The 25006-nt window shown below is 45.0% G+C and overlaps 1 protein-coding gene and 1 pseudogene across 1 annotated transcript in view; both read left to right on the top strand.

The window, feature by feature from the left end:
• LOC145351665 (START domain-containing protein 10-like) overlaps positions 1 to 25006 on the top strand; it is a 127032-nt gene that overhangs the window by 5020 nt on the left and 97006 nt on the right. The gene's annotated exons all lie outside the window — the stretch shown is intronic.
• On the top strand, positions 9412 to 9554 carry LOC145352045 (U2 spliceosomal RNA; annotated as a pseudogene).

Below are 25006 nucleotides of genomic sequence, written 5' to 3'. Positions count from 1 at the left end.
AATTGAATACTTTGCATCAGTATTCACAAAGGAGAGGGACATGTTGACTGGGAGTGTCTCAGAGGGAAGTGTTGACCCGTTAGAGAAAATCTCCATTACAAGGGAGGAAGTGTTAGGTTTATTAGGAAACATTAAGACAGACAAATCCCCAGGGCCTGATGGCATCTATCCTAGACTGCTCAGGGAGACAAGAGATGAAAATGCTGGGCCTCTAACAGAAATCTTTGTCTCTTCACTGGACACAGGTGAGGTCCCAGAGGATTGGAGGATAGCAAATGTGGTACCGTTATTTAAGAAGGGTAGCAAGGATAACCTGGGTAATTATAGGCCAGTGAGCTTGACGTCCATAGTAGGGAAATTGTTGGAGAAGATTCTTAGATATAGGATGTATGCACATTTAGAACGGAATAATTTCGTTAGCGATAGACAGCATGGTTTTGTACGAGGAAGGTCATGTCTCACAAATTTGGTGGAGGTTTTTAAGGAGGTGACAAAAGCAGTTGACGAGGGAAGGGCCGTGGTTGTTGTCTGTATGGGGGCTGGAGGGGCAGTTCTGTGACGGTCCTGGGCTGGCCAGTGATCGAGCTGGCAGCAAACAGGGAGACTGACAGATTGGACCACTGCACACGCACAGATTTTCACAACTGTCAGACTCTGGCACGAATAGACCCCTTCCCCTGGGTTTTTAATGAGATTCACAGCTGGGAGCTTTGCAGTGCAGGGATTGAGGTCTGAAGCTGAATGAGAAAAATAATTGTGGTCGAGAATAGTTTTCCCACCAATTCAGCAGTTTGGGAGAATCACCCCAATGTTCCATATCCCCCAGTCACTCCTAGACCCACAGAAAAGTTTTGCAATTTAGGTGATTGGCTTGCTTTAGCTAGCTGTGGAGGAGATGAGGGAGAACAACACAACAGCAATTGATACAGGCTTAGAAAAGGGAGATTGACAATGACAGAAATGTAAATTTAAACTGAAGGAAACTTTAGCTCCTCTGTACAGCACTATGGGTTAACCGCAAGAGATTGGAAAGTTTAGCAGTTCCAGTGACTGTCTTGGAAACAGCAAATCATAAATTTCAGTAAGTTGTTTTCATAAATGCTGTTTCAGCAAATTGTGACATTTGTTCTAACCTCGTCAAAGGGACATCATACCTGCATGTGCTGGGAACTGTGAAGATTAAAGATTCAGGACCTGCATGTGTCAGAAGCAATTGGATTTTGATTTATGGATGGAATTGCTAAAGTTCACCTGAGTTGAGAAAAGTCATCAGTTTCTGTGGCAGTTTCTATTTTCCCAACATGGGAATCCCATGCAGGAATGTGTAAGTTAGGGACGTGTATTAATGAACTTTCATCTCAATTCTGGCTCAATGATTGACAAAAATCCTGGGATAAAGTGTAAATGTCAGCAGTGCAAGTACACGGACTGTCCATTTAGCAACCTGACTTGTAAAGCTGTAAACTGATGGCACTGGGAGAAATCATGTTTTGGATCTGTGTAGCCACAGTTACACGCCATAAAACAACATTTGTGACAGATAACGTTGAGGGTCTACAATTTCCAACTACCTGGTTTGCTCTATCGATTGTTTATCCATAATATCGCAATATCCTGGTCTAGATGCAAACGAGAGAAGTAGAAAAAGAAATAAGATTCTCCTGTATTGCATCTCTAACTAGTGAATCAGAAAATGCTGTTTCTAGTTAGAGACTAATGGAGAGTGAGATCATTGTATGTAAGTATCGCACCGTGAAAGAGAGAGTTGAACTGAGGAGCTGTCGAAGCTGTAAAAGCTATTTTTATGTTGATCAAGTTGACTTATTTGCTTTGGTAAAAAGACCAAAGACTGTGAGATGCAATTTAACATGGGTGCAGGGATGATTTAACTGACATCATCATCTCCAGGCTGGTGCGCTTCTAGACCTGCGTCATCAGAAAGTTGCAGTAACATCAAACAGCCCGTGTCATAACACACAAACTCAAGGCAATTCTGACATGAATTAAGTGCACCAATTCTTGTTATAATTTCCTGGGACTTTTGCTGCATCTTTTCTGAAATCATCAAAACAATTGAACGTCTGCAGAAAAAAGGCCATTTGACCCATCTTGTTTGTACTGCCTCTCCAAACGACCATCATGACTTAGTGCCATTCCCCTGCCTTTCCCCCATCCTCCTGCACACTGTTTCCATTAATCCCCCATTGAAACAGGAAGAATGGCAAATTCACTGGATCCATACGATTCTGCTGGAGGGTTGCAGGTCAGTTAATAATAAAAGGATCACAATTTTAACAAAAGTTGAATCAGGCCAATGATTTTGCAGTCATACAAAAAAAAGTTTTATTCAGACCGTTTGTATCAATGTATTTAAAAAACTTTCATTCATGGGATGTGGGCATCACTGGTGTCCAACATTTATTGACCATCTCTGAGAGCATTGCTGTGGGTCTGCAGTCACATGTGAACCAGACCAGGTAAGGACAGCAGATTTCCTTTCCTAAAGGGACATTAGTGAACCAGGGGTTTTTCCGATAATCAACAATGGTTTCATGGTCACCAGTAGATTCTTAATTCCAGATTTTTTTTATTGAATTCAAATTTCACCAGCTGCTGTGGTAGGATTCAAACCACATCCTCAGAACCTTTCCCTGGGTCTCTGAATTACTAGCCCAGTGACAATTTCTCGATGCCATCACCTTCTTGAGAAGGTGAGAGGGCATGGGATCCAAGGGCCTTTGGCCTTGTGGATCCAGAACTGGCTTACCTGCAGAAGGCAGAGAGTGGTTGTGGATGGGGCTTTTTCTGAATGGAGGTCAGTCACCAGTGGAGTGCCTCAAGGATCTGTTCTGGGACCCTTGTTGTTTGTCATTTTCATAAATGACCTGGATGAGGAAGTGGAGGGATGGGTAAGTAAGTTCGCTGATGACACTAAGGTCGGTGGTGTTGTGGATGGTCTGGAAGGATGGCAAAAGTTGCAGCAGGACATAGATAGGATGCAGGACTGGGCGGAGAAGTGGCAGATGGACTTCAATGCGGATAAATGTGTAGTCGTCCATTTTGGCAGAACCAACGGGATGAACGAGTACACTATCAAGGGCAGGAGTCTTAGTAGTGTTGAGGAGCAGAAGGATCTTGGGGTCCGGGTCCACAGGACTCTTAAATCAGCCTCGCAGGTGGAGGAGGTGGTCAAGAAGGCGTATGGTGTACTGGCCTTCGTTAATCGAGGGATTGAGTTTAGGAGTCGGGAGGTAATGCTGCAACTTTATAAGACCCTTGTCAGGCCTCATTTAGAGTATTGTGCGCAGTTCTGGTCGCCTCACTATAGGAAAGATGTAGAAGCTATTGAAAGGGTACAGAGGAGATTTACAAGGATGTTGCCTGGACTGGGAGGCATGCCTTATGAAGTTAGGTTGAGGGAGCTGGGACTCTTTTCCCTGGAGAGACGAAGGTTGAGAGGCGACCTGATAGAAGTTTACAAAATGTTGAGAGGAATAGATAGGGTGGACTCTCAGAGGCTATTTCCCCGGGTTGAAATGGTCGCTACGAGAGGACACAGATTTAAGGTGCGGGGAGGGAGGTTCAGAAGTGATGTTAGGGGTAAGTTTTTCACTCAGAGGGTGGTGAGTGAATGGAATCGGCTGCCGTCAGTGGTGGTGGAGGCGAACTCGCTAGGGTCTTTTAAAAGACTCCTGGATGAGTATATGGGGTTTAATGAGATTGAGGGTTATAGATAGGTCTGTAGGTTGGTAGGTGTTGATGTGATCGGCGCAACTTGTGGGCCGAAGGGCCTATTTGTGCTGTAGTGTTCTATGTTCTATGTACCTCCCCACAATGTATAAAGTTATAATTAGGTGAATTACTGAAATGATATATATTCAATTCAGTGGTAACATGTGAGAAAGACAAACTAAATAGATCTCGGCATCCCCTTTAACACAATTCTTGATTCACACCCAAACAAAAAGTACAACTAAATTCTTAATTATTGTCATTGTGAAAGAGGAAACTTGGGTGGCCAACTATTGTTAACCAGTTCATCCTGCTTCACCACTCAATTTATACATCCCATTCGGTGACTGGCATGGTGACACAGTGACTGGCAGCGCTGCCTCACAGTGCGAGGGACCTGTGTTTAATTCCAGCCTTGGGTCACTGTCTATGTGGAGTTTGCAGTTTCTCCCTGTGTCTGAGTGGGTTTTCTCCGGGTGCTCCAGTTTCCTCCCACAATCCAAAGATGTGTATGTTTGGGGGATTGGCCGTGTTACAGGAAACTAAGTCAGAATGAATGCTTTTAAAAGTTTATTTCTTAGGATCACAAGTAGGCTTACATTAACACTGCAGTGAAGTTACTGTGAAAATTCACCAGTCACCACACTCCGGTGTCTGTTCAGATATACTGAGGGAGAATTTAGCACGGCCAATGCACCTAACCTGCGCAACTTTCGGACTGAGAGAGGAAATCGGAGCACCCGTAGGAGACCCACGCAGACACGGGAAGAATGTGCATTGTCTGTACAGACACTGTCTTAAGCCAAGAATCAAGCCTGAGTCCCTGGCCCTGTGGGACATCAGTGCTAACCACCGTGGCATCCCATATGCATAAAGGAGAGGTTGAATTCATTTACTACAAGATTTGATGATCGTTTACAAGATTGATGATTAGTTGCCACAGTCTCTGTGGCATGAGGAAGTTACAAATTCAGTTTAAGTTTAGAATACTAAGACCAGCGTGTAAGATGCCGTAATTCATGGTATGTGTCAGCGAGTTCCTGGCTGCTTCGAGAGCTGTGGATAATCAGAGAACAGAAAAGAGAGGTAGACAGAAGGTCCAGGCAGCTAAAAACAGATGGAGCATTGGAAAAATACAGAGAAAGTAGAAAAGAACTCAAACAGGGAGTTAAAAGGGCAAAAAGGAGCCACAAAATGTCCTTGGCAGACAGGATTAAGGAGAATCCCAAGGCATTTTATACACACAAAACAGAAACAGCCCGGGAAACAGGCCCTTCGGCCCAACGAGCCCACGTCGTCATTTTAACACTGCCAGTGCCCCCCCTCCACCCATTACCCTTGTCTAATGTTTTATTCCACATTGAGGAAAACTAATTTAGGGACAATTTATTACTTCCAATCAGCCTAAAAGCACATCTTTGGGGTGTGGGAGGAAACCGGAGCGCCCGGAGAAAACCCACGCGAGCTTGGGGAGAATGCGCAAACTCCCACAGACACCGACCCAAATCCATGTGTCTGCACAGCAAACAGTTAGGAACAAGTTGTCAGAGAAAGAGTCGGACCTCTCAAGAACAGAGGAGGGGAATTATGCTTAGAATCTCACAAATTTGGTTGAGTTTTTTGAGGAGGTGACAAACGATTGACGAGGGAAGGGCCGTGGATGTCGTCTATATGGATTTTAGTTAAGCATTTGACAAAGTCCCTCATGGCAGGTTGGTGCAAAAGGTTAAATCTCACGGGATAAGAGGTGAGCCAGCTACATGGGTACAGAACTGGCTTGGCCATAGAAGACAGAGGGTAACAGTGGAAGGGTCTTTTTCTGATTGGAGTTCGGTGACTAGTGGTGTTCTGCAGGGCTCTGTACTGGGACCTCTGCTGTTTGTGATATGTATAAATGATTTGGAACAAGATGTAGCTGGTGTGATCAGTAAGTTTGTGAATGACACAAAGATTGCTGGAGTTGCGGACAGTGATGAACATTGTCAAAGAATACAGCAGGATATAGATAGGCTGGAAAATTGGGCAGAGAAATGGCAAATGGAATTTAATGTTGGCAAGTGTGAAGTTGTCCACTTTGGTAGGAAGGACTATTACTTACGTGGCGAAAAGCTGCAGCATGCAACGGTGCAGAGGGACCTCGGGGTCCTTGTGCATGAGTTGCAAAAACCCAGCCTGCAGGTGCAGCAGGTGGTCAGGAAGGCGAATGGGATGCTGGCCTTCATAGCGAGGGGGATTGAATATAAAAGTAGGGAGGTCTTGCTGCAGCTGTACAGGGCACTGGTGAGGCCGCAGCTGGCGTACTGTGTGCAGTTTTGGTTGCCGCACTTATGCAAGGATATTTTGGCCTTGGAGGGAGTGCAGAGGAGGTTTACTAGGCTGATACCGGAGTTGAGGGGGTTGAGCTATGAGGAGAGGCTGAATAAACTAGGCTTGTACTCATTGGAGTTTAGAAGAATGAGGGGAGATCTCACTGAGACATATAAGATGATGAATGGGATGGATAGGATAGAGGTGGAGAGACTCTTCCCGCTCAGAAAGGACAGTAGGACTAGAGGGCACAGCCTCAAGATAAAGGGGGGGCGGTTTAGAACGGAGTTGAGGAGGAACTTCTTCACTCAAAGGGTGGTGAATCTCTGGAATTCTCTGCCCGTTGAAGTGGTGGAGGCTGCCTCGCTAAATATTTTTAAGACGCGGGTTGATGGGTTTTTGATAAGCGAGGGGATTAAGGGTTATGGGGAGAGGGCGGGAATGTGGAACTGAGCCACGACAGATCAGCCATGATCTTATTGAATGGCGGGGCAGGCTCGAGGGGCTAGATGGCCTACTCCTGCTCCTATTTCTTATGTTCTTATGTATGTGGAGGCAGGCACGCTAGGATCATTTAAGACTTATCTAGATCGCCACATGAACAGACTGGGAATGGAGGGATACAAACGAATGGTTTAGTTAGGAACACATGTTGCAGGCTTGGAGGGCCGAAGGGCCTGTTCCTGTGCTGTATTGTTCTTGGTGTTACTAATCCATTCAACATGATGGACAGAATGGCCTCCTCTGATCTGTATCAATCAATGACTATTATTTGACTCTGAAAGATTGATATATATAGAACATAGAATACTACAGCACAAACAGGCCCTTCGGCCCACAAGTTGTGCCGATCACATCTATACCTACCAAGCCATAGAACTATCTGTAATTTACAATCCCATTAGATCCCATGTACTCATCCAGAAGTCTTTTAAAAGACCCCAGCGAGTTCGCCTCTACCACCACCGACGGCAGCCGATTCCACTCACTCACCACCCTCTGAGTGAAAAACTTACCCCTGACATCACTTCTGTACTTGCTTCCCAGCACCTTAAACCTATGTCCTCTCGTAGCGACCATTTCAGCCCTGGGAAATAGCCTCCGAGAATCCATCCTATCTATTCCTCTCAACATTTTATAAACCTCTATCAGGTCGCCTCTCATCTTTCGTCTCTCCAGGGAGAAGAGTCCCAGCTCCCTCAACCTATCTTCATAAGGCATGCCTCCCAGTCCAGGCAACATCCTTGTAAATCTCCTCTGCACCCTCTCAATAGCTTCCACATCCTTCCTATAGTGAGGCGACCAGAACTGCGCACAGTACTCCAAGTGGGGTCTGACAAGGGTCCTATAAAGTGAGATGTAGTGTAGTGAGATTATATCCCTGTACTGGGAGTAACATCTTTTAAATAATTAACATTTCCAAAGACATTCAAATGCCAGATAAATTCAACATCTGTATAAATGTGCTGCCTGCTGGGTTCGAGGTGTTTTAATTTTTGAGTGTTTTACTGGTGTTAAACAATACTCTAAGCTGAAAAAGGCATTTTCTTTTAGGCTTTATTGATATTAATTGATCTTAATTCCACAATATTTACGTCTTGTTCCTTCCTCCAAAATGCTGGATGGAATTAGTGGTGCGTGTGCCAAAATGTGCCTCTGCAGTTTTGAAGTGAATGAAATCAATTGCTGTGCAGAGGTGTTTAACAGTAAGGATGGAACTCAATATGAAACACCTTAGTCAGCAGTGTGATGCGCTAACACTTACATTACAAATCTATTCTGATCTTACTGCAATATGTAAACAATCCAGGGTCTAATCTCTCGGAGCATTGTGAAGTTTTAAAACACTCTCATTTATATGAAAGGAATACTTTGTCGTGAGGTGAAGTTAGGAGCATACAATGGCCCAAAATATGCTGAAAAAATAATTACATGTGAATAGTACTCATTATTATTGTTGTTGTTATTATTATTATTATTATTATTATTAACTCATCCAATCACTTGTGGCAAGACTGATCAGCTTGTGAAGTGCCACAGCTTCTGGTGATTTGGAGAATCTGTAATTAGCCTCAGAAAAACAGCATCTCTCTGAGAATGTTATCGTTGTTAATGAACGCAGATCGATCCCTCTCGTTCAAACAGTGCAGAGTTATTATGGACAATAAATGTCTGCAACTGAAACATACAGGAAGGTCAGAGGTGAGCTTCTGTTTTCAGTTAATTACTGCTAAATGTTTAGCAGTGATGCATTTTGGTAGATCCAATTCAGGTGGGAGCGATAAATTAGATAGCAACCGTCAGGAGAATAGAGACACAGAGAGATCTGGGAATACAGATCCTTAAAAGTGGCAGCACAGGTGGAAAAGGTGGTGAAGAAAGCACATATCATGCTTGCCTTCATCAGTCAGGCACCGAGTATAAAACTTGGCAAATTATGTTACCGTTATGTAAAAGGCTGGTTAGGCCACATTTGGAATACTGCGTCCAGTTCTGGTCACCACACTACCTGGAGGCTGTGGAGAGAGTACAGAGAAGGTTTACCAGGATGTTGCCTGGTATGGAGAGTATTAGCTATGAGGAGAGGTTGAATAAACTGGGATTGCTCTTCCTGGAAAGATGGAGGCTGAGGGGCAACCTGATAGAAGTTTATAATATTATAAGGGGTATGGATAGGGTGAACAGTTGGAAGCGTTTTCCAAGGGCAGAAGTGACAATTACACGACCTGAGGGGGAAGGTTCAGTGGAGATATGTGGGGGCAGATTTTTACACAGGGTGATGGGGGCCTGGAATGCACTGCCAAATCAGGTGGTTGAGGCAGTTACATTAGCCTCCTTTAAAATTTATCTGGATAGACACATGAACAGATGTGGAATAGAGGATACAGGTGCTTAGTCTAGATAGGAAGCATGATTGGCACAGGCTTGGAGGGCCAAAGGGCCTGTTCCTGTGCTGGCCGTTCTTTGTTCAGTTTCTGTTACACAGTTCACAGAGTGTTACCTCCTTATCACAAATTCCTGACTGATTAGTAATTGGGTGGCAGTTTTTTTCATAAAATTCTGGAAGACCGTGTTCAGTTTTTTTCTCTTGCTCTCTCATTCCCAAGTGTATAGGAGTTGCCACAATTTAATTTGAATATGTTTGTAATTGTTATTTAGTTATAGGATCTTCTCGTTTTTGGGGAACTGTTTCTATTGTCCTGAGCTTTGTTAAGGTGCTAATTGTACGTTGAGATTGCCAGAAGATTGGACTCAGATTCTGTTTTTTTTCGGTGCTGTGGCCTATAGTGTCCATATTGTGTAGAGTTGGCACCAAGACTTCTGCAAGTGCTCGGGACTTGAAAACATTATGAAGGATGGGAGGCTGCCATTTTTGCTTCTCGGCCTCTTGGCTAAGATCAAGTGTAGTATCGACATGCTGTGTTTGGCTGAAGTCATTAGGTTACATTTTACCTTCATTTGAAGCAATTTTTTAAAGTGGCATCTCAGCCTTTTGGCTAAGATGCAAATCAGATCAAGCCTTGGAGGAGGGGCTACACCTACTCCAATCAGCTCGGATCATGTAGATCAAGCCCAGAACAGGAGGTGAGAGCCCTGTCTTGTCAGCTCGGATCGGGAATGTCCCAACTTGTTGAGACTCTGAATTGGCTTTAATTTGACTTGATTGGATTGGAATAAAGTAAACAAAAAAAAGAGAATTGTGTAATTGAGATTTATTTTCAGTCAGATTGAGAAGGTTTGGGACAAGCCTGACTGACATCTTCAAGATTACGATGAACCCCACCATGAGGGGAAGTCGAAAATCACGGCTTTGGCCAGTGTCTTCCTGAAGGAAGGTGAGGTTGAGAAGATTAGGGAGCGAATTCCAGAACTGAGGGCATGGAGAATGGAAGGCACAGCCTTCAATAGTGGAGTGATTATAATTGGAGGGTGCACAAGAGGCCAGAATTAGAGGAGGATAGATACCTCAAAGGGATATGGAGCTGGAGGAGATTCCAGAGATAGACAAAGGCAAATCCATGGAGGGATTTGAAAAGAAGTGTGAGAATTTCCAAATCAAGACCTTGTTTGGACAGGAGCCAGCATTGGTCAGAGAGCAACTGCAAGTTCCTGTCTTCCTTTCAATTTGAATATGTTGGAAAATCTGAGACTGGACCCGTGCCCTCAGGCAGTAACACTCAGGGTGGAAAGTTCCCCAGCACTCTCAGATCTGCTGAGTTGCTCTTGTATCCTTATGTTAGCTTGCAAAGCCTCTTGTATTTCAGTTACTTGCAATGTTAGATTCATTGCCAATCAGTCACACTTCACAGTTTGCTTTGGATTAATGCTAATTGTTGAAGTACAAAGCTTTGTATCTCCATGACATCAAAATAATTCATCTGGTTGAACATGTGGCTCAATTTTCTTTTAATACAACATAGAACATAGAACATTACAGCGCAGAACAGGCCCTTCGGCCCACGATGTTGCGCCGACCAGTTACAAAAACAATGACCCACTAGCCTATACCAATCCCTTTTCATCCATAAACCTATCCACAGATCTCTTAAACGCCCCCAAACTAGGCGCATTTACAACTGCAGCAGGCAGGGCATTCCAATCCCTCACCACCCGCTGGGTAAAGAACCTACCCCTGACATCAGTCCTGTAGCTACCCCCCCTCAATTTAAAGCCATGCCCCCTCATGCTAGCTTTCTCCATCCGAGGAAAAAGGCTATCACTATCCACCCTATCTAAACCTCTAATCATCTTATATGTTTCAATAAGATCCCCTCTTAGCCGCCTTCTTTCCAACAAAAACAACCCTAAATCCCTCAGTCTCTCCTCATAGGACCTCCCCACCATACCAGGCAACATCCTAGTAAACCTCCTCTGCACCCTCTCCAAAGCCTCCACATCCTTCCTGTAATGTGGGGGCCAGAACTGCACACAGTACTCCAAGTGCGGCCGCACCAGAGTTGTGTACAGTTGCAACATGACGCTGCGACTCCTAAATTCAATCCCCCTACCAATAAACGCCAAGACACCGTACGCCTTCTTAACAACCTTATCTACTTGATTCCCAACTTTCAGGGATCTATGTACACATACACCTAGATCCCTCTGTTCATCCACACTATTCAAAGTCCTCCCGTTAGCCCTATACTCAACACATCTGTTGCTCCTACCAAAGTGAATTACCTCACACTTCTCCGCATTAAATTCCATCCGCCACCTCTCGGCCCAGCTCTGCAACCTATCTAAGTCTCCCTGCAGACTATGACACCCTTCCTCACAATCTACCACACCTCCGACTTTGGTGTCATCAGCAAATTTCCTAATCCACCCAACTATACCTTCATCCAGATCATTAATAAAGATTACAAACAACAGTGGCCCCAAAACAGATCCCTGAGGCACACCACTCGTAACTGTACTCCATGATGAATATTTACCATCCACCACCACCCTCTGTCTCCTATCTGATAGCCAATTCCTGATCCAACTTCTTAGATTACCCACAATCCCATACATCTGCATTTTCTGCAGAAGCCTACCATGGTGAACCTTATCGAACGCCTTACTAAAATCCATAGATACCACGTCAACTGCCTTACCCCCATCCACCTCTTTGGTCACCTTCTCAAAAAACTCAATAAGGTTAGTAAGGCACGACCTACCCGCTACAAAACCATGCTGACTATTTCTAATCAATTCATTACACTCCAAATAACTATAAATCCTATCCCTAATAATTCTTTCTAAAACCTTGCCCACAACAGAAGTAAGACTCACCGGTCTATAATTCCCGGCAAAGTCTCTGTTCCCCTTCTTAAACAGTGGGACAACATTCGCTATCCTCCAATCCTCCGGGACTACACCAGAGACCAATGACGACCTGAAGATCAGAGCCAGAGGCTCTGCAATCACCTCTCTAGCCTCCCAGAGAATCCTAGGGTAGATCCCATCCGGACCAGGGGACTTATCTATTTTCAGCCCCTCAAGAATATCCCGCACATCCCCCTTATCAACCGTGATACTGTCTATTTTACACCCCTGCAACCCAGTGTCCTCCTCAGCTATATTCATGTCCCCCTGCGTGAACACCGAAGAGAAATATTGGTTCAATGCTTCTCCAATCTCCTCCGGTTCCACACACAACTTCCCTCTGCTGTCTGTAACTGGCCCTAATCTTGCCCTGACCAACCTTCTGTTCCTGACATACCTATAGAATGCCTTAGGATTCTCCTTAATCCTATCAGCCAAGATCTTCTCATGTCCTCTTTTAGCCCTTCTTAACTCCCTCTTCAACTCCCTCCTAGCCAATCTAAAGCTTTCTAGTGCACTACCTGAGCCCTCAAATCTCATCCGAACATAAGCCTCCTTTTTCTTTTTAACCATCGACTCAACTCTTTTAGTGCACCACGGTTCCCTAGATCTACCAATTCCTCCATGCCTGACAGGGACATACCTATCAAGGACTCGCAGTAGCTGCTCCTTGAAAAAACTCCACATTTCGGACGTTCCCAGTCCCTGTAATCTCCTAGTCCAATCTATGCTTCCTAATTCACTCCTAATAGCCTCATAATTACCCTTACCCCAGCTAAAACTACTGACCCGAGGTTCATGCCTATCCCTTCCCATCACTAAGGTGAACGTAACCGAATTGTGGTCACTATCACCAAAATGCACACCAACTTCCAAGTCTAGCACCTGGTCTGGCTCATTTCCCAGCACCAAATCCAATATAGCCTCACCTCTAGTTGGCCTGTCTACATACTGAGTCAAAAAACCTTCCTGCACACTTTGTACAAACACTGACCCCTCTAATGAGCTAGAACTATAGCAATTCCAATCAATATTCGTAAAGTTAAAGTCCCCCATAACAATTACCCTATTACTTTCACTCCTAACCAGGATCGTCTCTGCAATCCTTTCCTCAACCTCTCTAGAACTTTTAGGAGGTCTATAAAAGACTCCCAACAGGGTGACCTCTCCTCTCCTATTTCTAATCTCTGCCCATACTACCTCAACTGACAAGTCCTCATCAAACTTCCTCTCCGACACTGTGATACAGTCCTTGACTAGCAATGCTACCCCACCCCCCCTTCTACCTTCTTCTCTACTCCGACTAAAGCATTTGTACCCCGGAACCTGCAACATCCATTCCTGACCCTGCTCTATCCATGTCTCTGAAATGGCCACAACATCAAAGTCCCAGGTACTGATCCACGCTGCAAGTTCATCCACTTTATTGCGAATACTCCTCGCATTAAAGTATACGCATTTCAAACCCTGCTCCGCCCCACCCCCACTATGCCGTGCCTTGCATTCCCCAACTATGCCCCCCTCACTTTCACCCCCTCTACTCACGATCCCACCCCCCTCCGAATCATTTAATTCATAAATAATTTAATTCATAAACTGCATTTTGAATATTTATACACTGCTATCTGATAGTCACCATTTGCCAAGGATTGCAGGAACAAGCCCCTCTTCCAGGAACCAAAAGAATCATCAGAAATCGGATGAGGAGGCCATTCAGGAAAATCCATGGCTGATCTGATTGTGGCCTCAGTATCCTGCCCAGTCCCCAATATCCAAGCCTCAGATTTACATTTCCAAAAAGCTGCAGTTTTAAGTGAATTTGATTAAAGTGAATCAGATTTTTCCATTCAAACCAATCAGTGCTTCAGATCTTCCTCATCAGAAAAAAACAGTAAAACATTATCCCATCGCAGTTCAAACTTTATATGCCTAAATTCCGATGTTGGGAAATGAATTAACAGCTGGTGTTTTCTGACTGTTCACCACCCTCCCCTTCCCCCGATGTTACAGCCAGTCAGGATGGAGAATTCAGTGTTTAGCCAAATCACCGTTCAGCGCAGCAGAACCAAAGATTCCCATTGCCGTGACTGGACAGAAAATTCCAGCCAATGTTTACAATGAAATAATTAGAAAATGGACAGATGAAAGGAGAGTCATGTCTGACAAACTTGTTGGAGATTTTTGAGGTTGTTACTTGTAGAATTGATAAAGGAGAAGCTGTGAATGTAGTATAATTAGATATTCAGCAACGTTCCACACAGGAGGTGAGTAAATAAAAATAAAGCATGTGGACAGCATGGTGACACAGGTTAGTACTGCTACCTCACAACACCAGGGGTTTGATTCCCAGCTTGGGTCACTGTCTGTGTGGAGCTTGCCTTTTTCCTGTGTCTGTGTGGGTTTCCTTCGGGTGTCTGGATAGATGCATTGGCCGTGCTAAATTCTCCCTCAGTGTACCCGAACAGATGCTGGAGCGTGGTGACAAGGGGATTTTCACAGTAACTTTGTTGCCATGTTAATTTAAGCCTACTTGTCACACTAAGGAAATAAACTTTAGGATAAAACATCCTGGTACAGACTGAGAATTGGTTAACAGAGAGTAAGCAGTAAAATGTTTACATAGAACATAGAACACTACAGCACAGTTTAGGTAGGTAACAGCTGGAATCCACGCCTGGGGCACGTTATTCACACTTTATATATTGATGGGTGAGCGACGAAGCAGCAGGTGTGGATACACTGGGAGCTGTAGTCACGGACCTGCACACAAGCGGCTCAGGTCTAACGGTCATTTTCCGCTGATCGAAGCAGCAGTGAAACTCGGCGTCTGCCTGGGCGACTGAGCAGTCCTCTTCAGGAACACACTGCTCACCTCCGTAGAATAAGGAAGGGGTTAGAAAAGGTGCCCTAAACATTGCCTGCTTCACTACACCCTGGCCAGTTTACCGCGGCTGGCGGGGATCCTATCTTGCGGTCAAACAAACAAAATAAAACACAAGGTGGCATCGCTCACCATTCGAACTGGGAACGTGCGCATGCTTTTGGACAACCCTACAGCAGAAAGACCAGAGAGAAGAACAGCCTTAGTTGCCAGAGAGCTTGCACGATACAACATTGACATTGCAGCCCTGAGGAAACTTGTCTTGCCTACGTAGGTCAGTTGATTGAAACTGGAGGTGGATACACCTTTTCTGGAGCAGTCGTGGCAGCGATGAGCGTCGTGATACTGGAGTTGGATTCGCCGTCAGGAGTCACCTTGCTCGGAAACTTGATAATCTACCCAAGGGTGTGAACGACTGGCTTATGACATTACAGCTTCCACTACAGAACAGAAGTCAAGCCACCCTGATCAGCGCCTACGCCCCCACAATGAACAACCCGGACGAGATGAAAGACAAGTTCAATGAAGAACTAGACACCCTCCTATCAGCAGTGAGCAGCACCGACAAGCTGATCTTGGCGATTTCAATGCAAGAGTAGGGTGTGACTCTGCAATCTGGCAGGGAGTCATTGGGAGGCATGGAGTGGGAAAGTGTAACAGTAACAGCATAGAACATAGAACATAGAACATTACAGCGCAGAACAGGCCCTTCGGCCCACGATGTTGCGCCGACCAGTTTTTTTTAAAAAAAACACTGACCCACTAAACTAAACCAATCCCTTTTCGTCCATAAACCTATCCACAGATCTCTTAAACGCCCCCAAACTAGGCGCATTTACAACCGCAGCAGGCAGGGCATTCCAATCCCTCACCACCCTCTGGGTAAAGAACCTACCCCTGACATCCGTCCTATAACTACCCCCCCTTAATTTAAAGCCATGCCCCCTCGTGCTAGCATTCTCCATCCGAGGAAAAAGGCTATCACTATCCACCCTATCTAAACCTCTAATCATCTTATATGTTTCAATAAGATCCCCTCTTAGCCTCCTTCTTTCCAGCGAAAACAACCCCAAATCCCTCAGTCTCTCCTCATATGACCTCCCCTCCATACCAGGCAACATCCTGGTAAACCTCCTCTGCACCCTCTCCAAAGCCTCCACATCCTTCCTGTAATGTGGGGACCAGAACTGCACACAATACTCCAAATGCAGCCGCACCAGAGTTGTGTACAGTTGCAACATGACGCTGCGACTCCTAAATTCAATCCCCCTACCAATAAACGCCAAGACACCGTATGCCTTCTTAACTACCTTATCTACTTGATTCCCAACTTTCAGGGATCTATGTACACATACACCTAGATCCCTCTGCTCATCCACACTATTCAAAGTCCTCCCGTTAGCCCTATACTCGACACATCTGTTATTCCTACCAAAGTGAATTACCTCACACTTTTCCACTTTTCCACTCCATCCGCCACCTCGCGGCCCAGCTCTGCAACCTGTCTAAGTCACCCTGCAAACTATGACACCCTTCCTCACAATCTACCACACCTCCGACTTTGTCATCAGCAAACTTACTAATCCTACAGCCTACTCTTACTGAAGACCTGTGCAGCACACGACCTCCTCATCACCAACACAACCTTCCGTCTGCCTACCCGTAACAAGACCTCCTGGATACATCCCCGCTCTAAGCATTGGCACCTTACCGACTATGTCATTGTCAGGAGAAAAGACAGGCAGGATGTCAGAGTGACCAAGGCCGTGTGTGGTGCTGACTGCTGGACAGATCACAGGCTCATCGTCTCCAAAATGAGGCTCCGCATCAGACCCAAGAGGCGACCACAAGGAAGCAAGGTTTTGAAAAGAATTAATGCGGCCAAGCTAAAGACCCCCAGCATAGCTTCAACACTGGCTGAAGACTTAGAAATCAAGCTTGCTGACCTACACCTCGCAGGCAGCGCTGAGGATGACGGGGAACGCTTCAGGGATGCTGTCCGTACATCTGCAGTGAAGATGCTCGGGCCCTCCACCCACAAGCAGCATGATTGGTTTGATGAGAATGATGAGGAGATACAGGCTCTACTTGTTGAAAAGCACCGTCTCCATCGGGCCTGTCTGAACGACCCATCTTCAGCTGCTGAAAAAAAATGCTTTTACCAGTGAACGTAGAACATTCCAGCACAGTACAGGCCCTTCGGCCCTCGATGTTGCGCCGACCAGTGGAACCAATCTAATGACCCTCTAACCTAAACTATTCCAATGTTATCCATATGCCTATCCACAGACCATTTGAACGCCCTTAAAGTTGGCGAGTCCACAACTGCTGCAGGCAGGGCATTCCACACCCTTACTACCCTCTGAGTAAAGAACCTACCTCTGACATCCATCCTATAATTACCACCCCTTAATTTAAAGCTATGTCCCCTCGAAGGACAGTCCAGAATAAACTGTGTAAAATGCAGGATGCCTGGCTGAGCGCCAAGGCGGATGAAATCCAGGGATATGCTGACAGAAACAATGTGAAACGGTTCTATGAAGCCCTCAGCAGGGTGTGGGGTGGGTAGGGTCAGTGAGAGGGGTTGGTCAGTGAGGGTGGAGATGAGTGAGACGGAGGGTCAGCGAGTGGAAAAGTTGGAAAGCAGAAATGTTTTCTTCAAAATGGTGACAATCGAATCACATGACCCTACGCCAGACCCAGCGCAAGACAACGTTAAAACTAAACTTCCATCACTAAACACAGGTATCAGCCGCATTAACAGTTCAATGTTAAAGTTAATCACTGTGTTTTAATTACAAAAAGATGCAAATCTCCCTGTCCTGTGGAATTCTGCAGTTTCTATATATTTGAATAATATTCTGTTTGTCGATCCTTTGCCAAAGTGGGAGCCTCACATTTTCACACATTACATTCCAACTGCCACATTTCTGTCCTCACTGAAGCTGCCCTTTCGCAGACACTTCACAACTCACTTCACTCATTGAGGGACGGTGAAGGATTTTTAGGTTGAACTCACCCCAAGAACGGAAAATCCCGCCAGAGCCAACAGACCTTTAGGTGATGCAGCAGATTGTCTGTCTGTCTGTCTGTCTGTCTGTCTGTCTGTCTGTCCTTCCCGCTGATTCCCATGGTGAGGATGCAGGGACCTGGGTAAGATGCTCTGTCAGAGAATGGGCCAACTCAATGGGCCAAATGCCTCTTTCTGCACTGTAGGGATTCTATGATTCTACAACTCCCTGCTACCCTTCTTTTGACTGGTCACCCATTTCCTCTCTGACTACACTTCCTTAAGCTGTGGGGTTACCATGTCCATGAACCCCTCAGACTCCCAAATATTCCTCAGAGCCTCGAGCTGATGTCAGGCTCCAAAACCCAGAACTCAAGTTGGTCAAAGCTGTGACACTTCCTGCAGGCGTGGTCACCCAGACTGCAAGTAGCATCCACAACTTCCCAAATGCTGCAGGCAGCGCAACACTTACAACTGACTTTCCTACCAACTTTGTATTAGTAGCAAATTTGGCCATAATAGTCAGTCACTTCATCAGAGTCATTAGTGTAGAATGTAAATAGTTGAGGCCCCATCTCTGATTCCTGAGGCATTTCACTAATTACAGTTTGCTCACCTAAAAATGAACCATTTATCCTAACTTTGTCTTGTTAGTTATCCACTCTTCCATACAAGATAATATTTCAGTCAGGATGCCATAAACTTTTACTTTGAGCAATAACTTTTATGTGGAAGCTTATAAAATGACTTTCGGAAATCCAAATACATTACATCTACAGGTTCTCCTTTATTCACCCTGATACATCCTCAAATAACTCAAGTATATTTGTCAGCATGATTTCTCTTTCACTAAACTATGTTGACTCTGCTGGATGGATTCTAATATTTTCCCAATGACAGATGTTTCACTAACTGGCCTACAGTTTCTCCATTCTGCTTCCCTCTTTCATGAATAAAGGTGTTACACCTCTGGTTTTCCTAATCTACTGGGACATTTCCATAATTGAGGCAGTTTTGGAAGATTATAGAATCATTACAGTGCAGAAGAGACCCTCCAGCCCATTGATTCTGCACTAACATTACAACCAATGCAACCCCCATCTCTGCAGTCACTGACATTAATACCCCAGGGTCCAGGTCTTCAGGTTCAGGGGAATTGTGCCTTTAGTCTTTCTGGTTTTATGCTCCAGTGATAACTATTGTTTTATTACCTCTTTCATCTGACATTTCCCATTTGTTTTTGAATTCCTACCACAGTTGGGATGCTTTTTCTGCCATTTGCTATGAAGACGGATACAAAATACTTGTTTAAAATCTCTGCCATTTCCTTGTTTTCTGTAATGAATTCCCCAGTCTCACCCTTTCTAGGGTCTAAGCTCAGTTAAGTTGCTTTGTTCTTTTTGTATATTTGTAAAAGTTTTTATTCTTATTTTGCAATTTCTTCCTCATTATTTTTCACTCATTTCTAAAATGCTCCCAATGTTCTGGCTCTTCACTGATCTTTGTGGTATTATATACCGTTTTGTTATTGTGTGGAGATGCCGGCATTGGACCAGGAAGGACAAAGTAAGAAAGTTAAAATCCAACAGGTTTATTTGGAATCACGAGCTTTGGGAGTGCTGCCCCTTTATCAATCAACTCAGCTGAGGAAGAAGCAGTGCTCCGAAAGCTCGTGATTCCAAATAAACCTGTCGGACTTTAACCTGGTGTTGTGAGTCTTACTGTGCTTACCCCAGTCCAATGCCAGCATCTCCACATCAAAGCTTTGGAGAGAGTGCAAAGAAGCTTCAGCAGGATGTTGACTGGTCTCGAGGTGTTGGCTATGAGGAGAGATTGGATAAACTAGGAACATTTTCACTGGAAAGACAGAGGTTGAGGGGAGACCCGATAGAGGTCTAAAAATTGAGAGTGTGGACAGGGTGGAGAGTCAGAAGCTTTTTCCCAGGGTGGAAGTATCAATTATAAAGGGGCACAGGGTCAAGGTGAGAGGGGGAAAGTTGAAGGGAGATGCGCGGGGGAGGTTTTTCACACAGAGAGGGGTGGGTGCCTGGAACGCGCTGCCAGAGGAGGTGGTGGAAGCAGGAACACAGCAACATTGGAAGAGGCATCTGGATGGGCTCATGAATAGGGAGGGAATAGAGGGATATGGACTGAATAAGGGCAGAAGGCTTTTTTTTAGTTGGGACATCATGATCCTCACAGGCTTGGAGGGCTGAAGGGCCTGTCCCTGTGCTGTACTTTTCTTTGTTCTTTAAAAGTTCAAGATGTCTGAAAGCTCTTTATAAAGAGCAAAATACACTCCGAGTTGTAAATTCGGAAACACAGAGCCAATCAGTGCACAGCAAGATCTGACAATGCCGCTATAAGATAATAAACAGATCATTTTGACATGATGTTGATGAGTATAACGCCCTGACACTCCTCTCCTTTAAAATTCGATTTTCTATATTCACTCAGAAAACAGGACTTTGCTTTAAGTATTGATCTGAACACCAGCACTGCCAGTGCTGTAGCACCCCCTCAATACTGCATTACACTGACAGTATAAACCCCAGAGATAAGCTACAGCTCACACACACACACACACACACACACACACATTCAATTGGCTAACTCTTGACTGGTGCCTTAAGAGCTCGGGCAGTAATTTGACCTGAGTTTCTCAGAATACCAATCAACCTTTGATGGTAATGAAGCTGTTATTAACAACTGCTCTTATTTCCATCCACTGACCTGGTTTCTGTTTCTCTTTGGCTTGAATATTACAGACCTGTTCAGATTGGGTTCACATAGTCTGAATATGATCCCCTTGTATTTAGATTTACAATGCTCACTTTCAGAATGTGAATTGAATGCTATCTAGTTACCAGTTCAATGCACAAAGTGAGATTTTCTTTACTACAAGGGTTCCTTATTAAAAAGTCATTAGGATGGAAAGAGGCCATTCAGCCCATGAATCCATGCTAGCTCTCTGTAGAGCAATCTAAACAGTCCCATTCCTCCATTCAATCTCCAAACCCCTGCAAGCTTCTTTCCTTCAAGAAAAGCAGAATCTTAGAATACTAGAGTACATAAAGGCCCTTTGGCCCATCGAGTCTGCACCAATGCACGAAAGGCCCAATCAATCCAATTTCCTATTGAGCTCAATGATTACATCTGTTTCCACCACTCTGGTTTGCAATGTGAAAGGTTCTGTCTCACGTTCTCCTGCATCTTTTCCCTAGAATCTTTGATCTGTATTCTCCAATCCTGCACCACCAGCCAATGGGAATAGTTTATCAGATCCGGTCAGAGTTGTGTACATCTTGTAATTTATTTTTTATGTTCCTGCCTGAGATGTGGTGTCACCGGCAAGGCCAGAATTTGTTGTCCATCCCTAATTGCCCTTCAGAAGATGGTGGTGAGCTGCCTTCCTAAACCACTGCAGCCCCTGTGCGATTCTTCCCAAATCTAGCACTGCTAGCTGTGCAGATACATGGATTTGGGCCTGTGTCTGTGGGAGTTTGCGCATTCTCCCTGTGGTTGCGTGGGTTTCCTCCGGGCGCTCCGGTTTCCTCCCACACCCCAAAGATGTGCTCTTAGGCTAATTGGTTTCCACCAAATTGACACTATTTCCTCCCTGAATCTGACTGAGTAGGGTCCCATTCGTAGACATGCAGGGTAGAATAGGTGTAGGGCGATGCGGCGGCGCGGGCTCGTTGGGCCGAAGGGCCTGTTTCCCGTGCTGGGTTGTTCTTTGTTCTTTGTAAACACCCACTCCAAGACGAACGGGCTGAGATTTGGGAAGGATAACATACTTTACATTAATAGCCACAAACTCTCACTTGATTCACAAATCCTGATTGGTCTGTTGTCAGAATCAGTCAGTCCCAGGGGGTAAACTGGGCAGGATTCCACCCACCCTCCTCCAACAGCGTCCCGAGTGTTGTCCTGCTGAGATGGCCCCTCATGGGCTGGGAGCAGCACCTTCCAGTCCCCTCGCTGTCGGTGGGTTTTCCTGTTGTTCGCGTTCTTCATCACTGGTGGGAGATTGAGTCAGCGGGACTGGAGAATCCTGCCAATGGGAATGGCCAGGAAATTTCACCCATTGACCATTCTCTTGTCCCATTGGAATGAGAGGGTGGTGAATGTGTAGAATTCACTACCGCAGAATGTAGTTGAGGCCAAAACATTGTCTGATTTCAAGAAAAAATTAGATACAGCTCTTAGGGCTAAAGGGATCAAGGGACATTGAAGGAAGGGGGAATCAGGATATTGAATTTGATGAGCAGCCATGATCAAAATGAATGGCGGAACAGACTCAAAGGGCCGAATGGCCTCCTGCTTCTCGTTTCTAAGTTGGACAAATCGGGGCAACTGTCCAAACCCAAATCTATCCAACAATATTCCTAGAACTGTTTACTGGAAGTAAGGAAGTGAGCTGAATCTTGCTGATAATTAATCCAGTCTATCAGAGTCCAACTGGGAGAAGTAATAACAAAATCATTGGTTTTCTTTCTACCATCCTTCATAACGACAGTCATTGCTTTATTCTTAGAACTCCGAGAACCATAACAATAATTTATATTTATGGAGCATCTTTAACAGAGTAAAACTTCCCAAAGCACTTCACCGAGTAAAATCAAATAAAGTATCACAAATAGAACCGTAGAATCCCTGCAGTACAGGAGGCCATTTGGCCCATTCGATCTGCACTGATTTTCTTCTCTCAGGCCCTATCCCCTTCACCCCACACATTTACCCCATTAATCCTCCTAACCTACACCTCTTGGGACACTAAGGGGCAATTTAGCACAGCCAACCCCCACCCAATCTGCACATCTTCAGACTGTGGGAGGAAACCGGAGCATCTGGAGGAAACCCACGCAGACACGGGGAACGTGCAGACCCCACGCAGACAATAACCCGAGGCTGGAATTGCGCTGTGAGACTGCAGTATGCTACCAAACCACATGAAAACAGATGAACAAAAGGTTTATTGGGAGAGTCTAAAAAGGAAGATAAAGTGAAGAAGGGGTTTGGGGAGTTGAGGAACCACAGTTCCAGAGCTTAGGAAGAGATCACGGGAGGTGGCAACTGGAGGAGGTCACAGAGAGGGAAGACAAGATGATAATAGAATTGGAACTGAGGAATGGGAGTCTTAACATCGAGGTGTCGTCAGTCTGGGAGCCAGTGTAAGTCAGCAAGTACAAGACTGTTCAGTGAACAGGGCTTGAGGTGAATGGGGAAATGAGTGGCAGGGTTTGGTGACCATGTGGGAGAGCAGCGAGGAATGTGCTGGAATAATTCAGTCTGGAGATAACAAAGGAATGAATGAATGTTTGAGCAGCAGATGTATTGGGGTAGAGGCAAAATCTGACAATGTTAGAGGTGGAAATAAGCAATCTTAGTGATATTGCTCTCATGTAGTCAGAGGTTTATCTCCGATGGGGCAGCAGGCTGACACAGTGGTTGGCACAGCTGTCTCAGTGCCAGGGTCTCAGGTTCAACTCCCAGCTTGAGTCACTGTCTGTGCAGAGTCTACACGTTCTCCCCATGTCTGCGTGGGTTTCCTCTGGGTGCTCTGGTTCCTCCCACAGTCCAAAAGACGTGCTGGTTAGGTGGATAGGCCACGCTAAGTTCTCCCTCAGTGTACCCGAACAGGCACCAGAGTGTGGCGCCTAAGGGATTTTCACAGTAACTTCATTGCTGTGTTCATGTAAGCCCACTTGTGACACAAATAAACAAATAAAGATATAACACCAAGGTTAAGGGCAGCCTGGTTCAATGCCCGATGGCTGCTGGGGTGAAGTGGAAATCAATCAACAACAACTTACCCATGATAAGGAGGACGTGATAAGGGTGGATTGCTTGGGAAAATACTGTATTGGGGGAATAAAAAATATTTCTCCATGGTGGGGTATATTCCTGAGGGATTCTAAATTTAACCATTTCATATTTCAATTGCTTTAATCATTGGGCTTAACTTCATCGAGTCTTAGATGTTGAGTCACTTCAGACTGTACCAGAGATACATTGCGCTCCGCTGCAGTGGGTTTTGGAAAATGGAATCATAGAGTCATAGAGGTTTACAGCATGGAAACAGGCCCTTCGGCCCAACTTGTCCATGTCGTCCTTTTGTTTTAAAACCCCTAACTAACCCCCATTGCCTGCATTTGGCCCATATTCCTCTATACACATCATACTCATGTAACTGTCTAAATGCTTTTTAAAATATAAAATTATACACGTCTGTATCTCTAGCAGCTTGTTCCAGACACTCACCACCCTCTGTGTGAAGAAATTGCCCCTCTGGACACTTTTGTATTTCTCCCCTCCCACCTTGAACCGATGCCCTCCAGTTTTAGACTCTCCTACCTTTGGGAAAAGATATTGACTATCTAGCTGATCTGTGCCCCTCATTATTTTATAGACCTCTATAAGATCATGCCTCAGCTCCTACGCTGCAGAGAAAAAAGTCCCAGTCTATCCAGCCTCTCCTTTATAATTCAATCCATCAAGTCCCAGAAGCATCTTAGTAGATCTTTTCTGCACTCTTTCTAGTTTAATTATATCATTTCTATAATAGGGTGACCAGAGCTGTACACAGTATTCCAAGTGTGGCCTTCCCAATGTCTTGTACAACTTCAACAAGACGTCCCAACTCCTGTATTCAATGTTCTGACCGATGAAACCAAGCATACCGAATGCCTTCTTCACCACTCTGTCCACCTGTGACTCCACTTTCAAGGAGCTATGAATATTTACCATTGTTCTGTAACTCTACCCAACGCCCTACCATTAACTGAGTAAGTCCTGCCCTGGTTCAATCTACCAAAATGCATCACCTCACATTTGTCTAAATTAAACTCCACCTGCCATTCGTCAGCCCACTGGCCCAACTGATCAAGATCGCGTTGCAACTGGAGATAACTTTCTTCACTGTCCACTATGTCACGAATCTTGGTGTCATCTGCAAAATTACTAACCATGTCCCCTATATTCTCATCCAAATCATTAATATAAATGACAAATAACAGTGGACACAGCACTGATCCCTGAGGCACACCGCTGGTCACAGGTCTCCAGTTGGAAAAACAATTCTCTGCAACCACCGTCTATCAAGAAGCCAATTTTGTATCCATTTAGACACCTCACCCTGGATCCTGTGAGATTTAACTTTGTGCAACAACCTACCATGTGGTACCTTGTCAAAGGCCTTGCTAAAGTCCATGTAGACAACATCAATTGCACTGCCCTCAACTACCTTCTTGGTTACCCCTTCAAAA

This window comes from Carcharhinus amblyrhynchos, chromosome 13, assembly GCF_965287045.1.
Source record: "Carcharhinus amblyrhynchos chromosome 13, sCarAmb.v2.hapA, whole genome shotgun sequence".
Taxonomy (NCBI): domain Eukaryota; kingdom Metazoa; phylum Chordata; class Chondrichthyes; order Carcharhiniformes; family Carcharhinidae; genus Carcharhinus; species Carcharhinus amblyrhynchos.
Note: the sequence above shows the minus strand (reverse complement) of the source record. Positions and strands in the feature narration are given on the sequence as shown.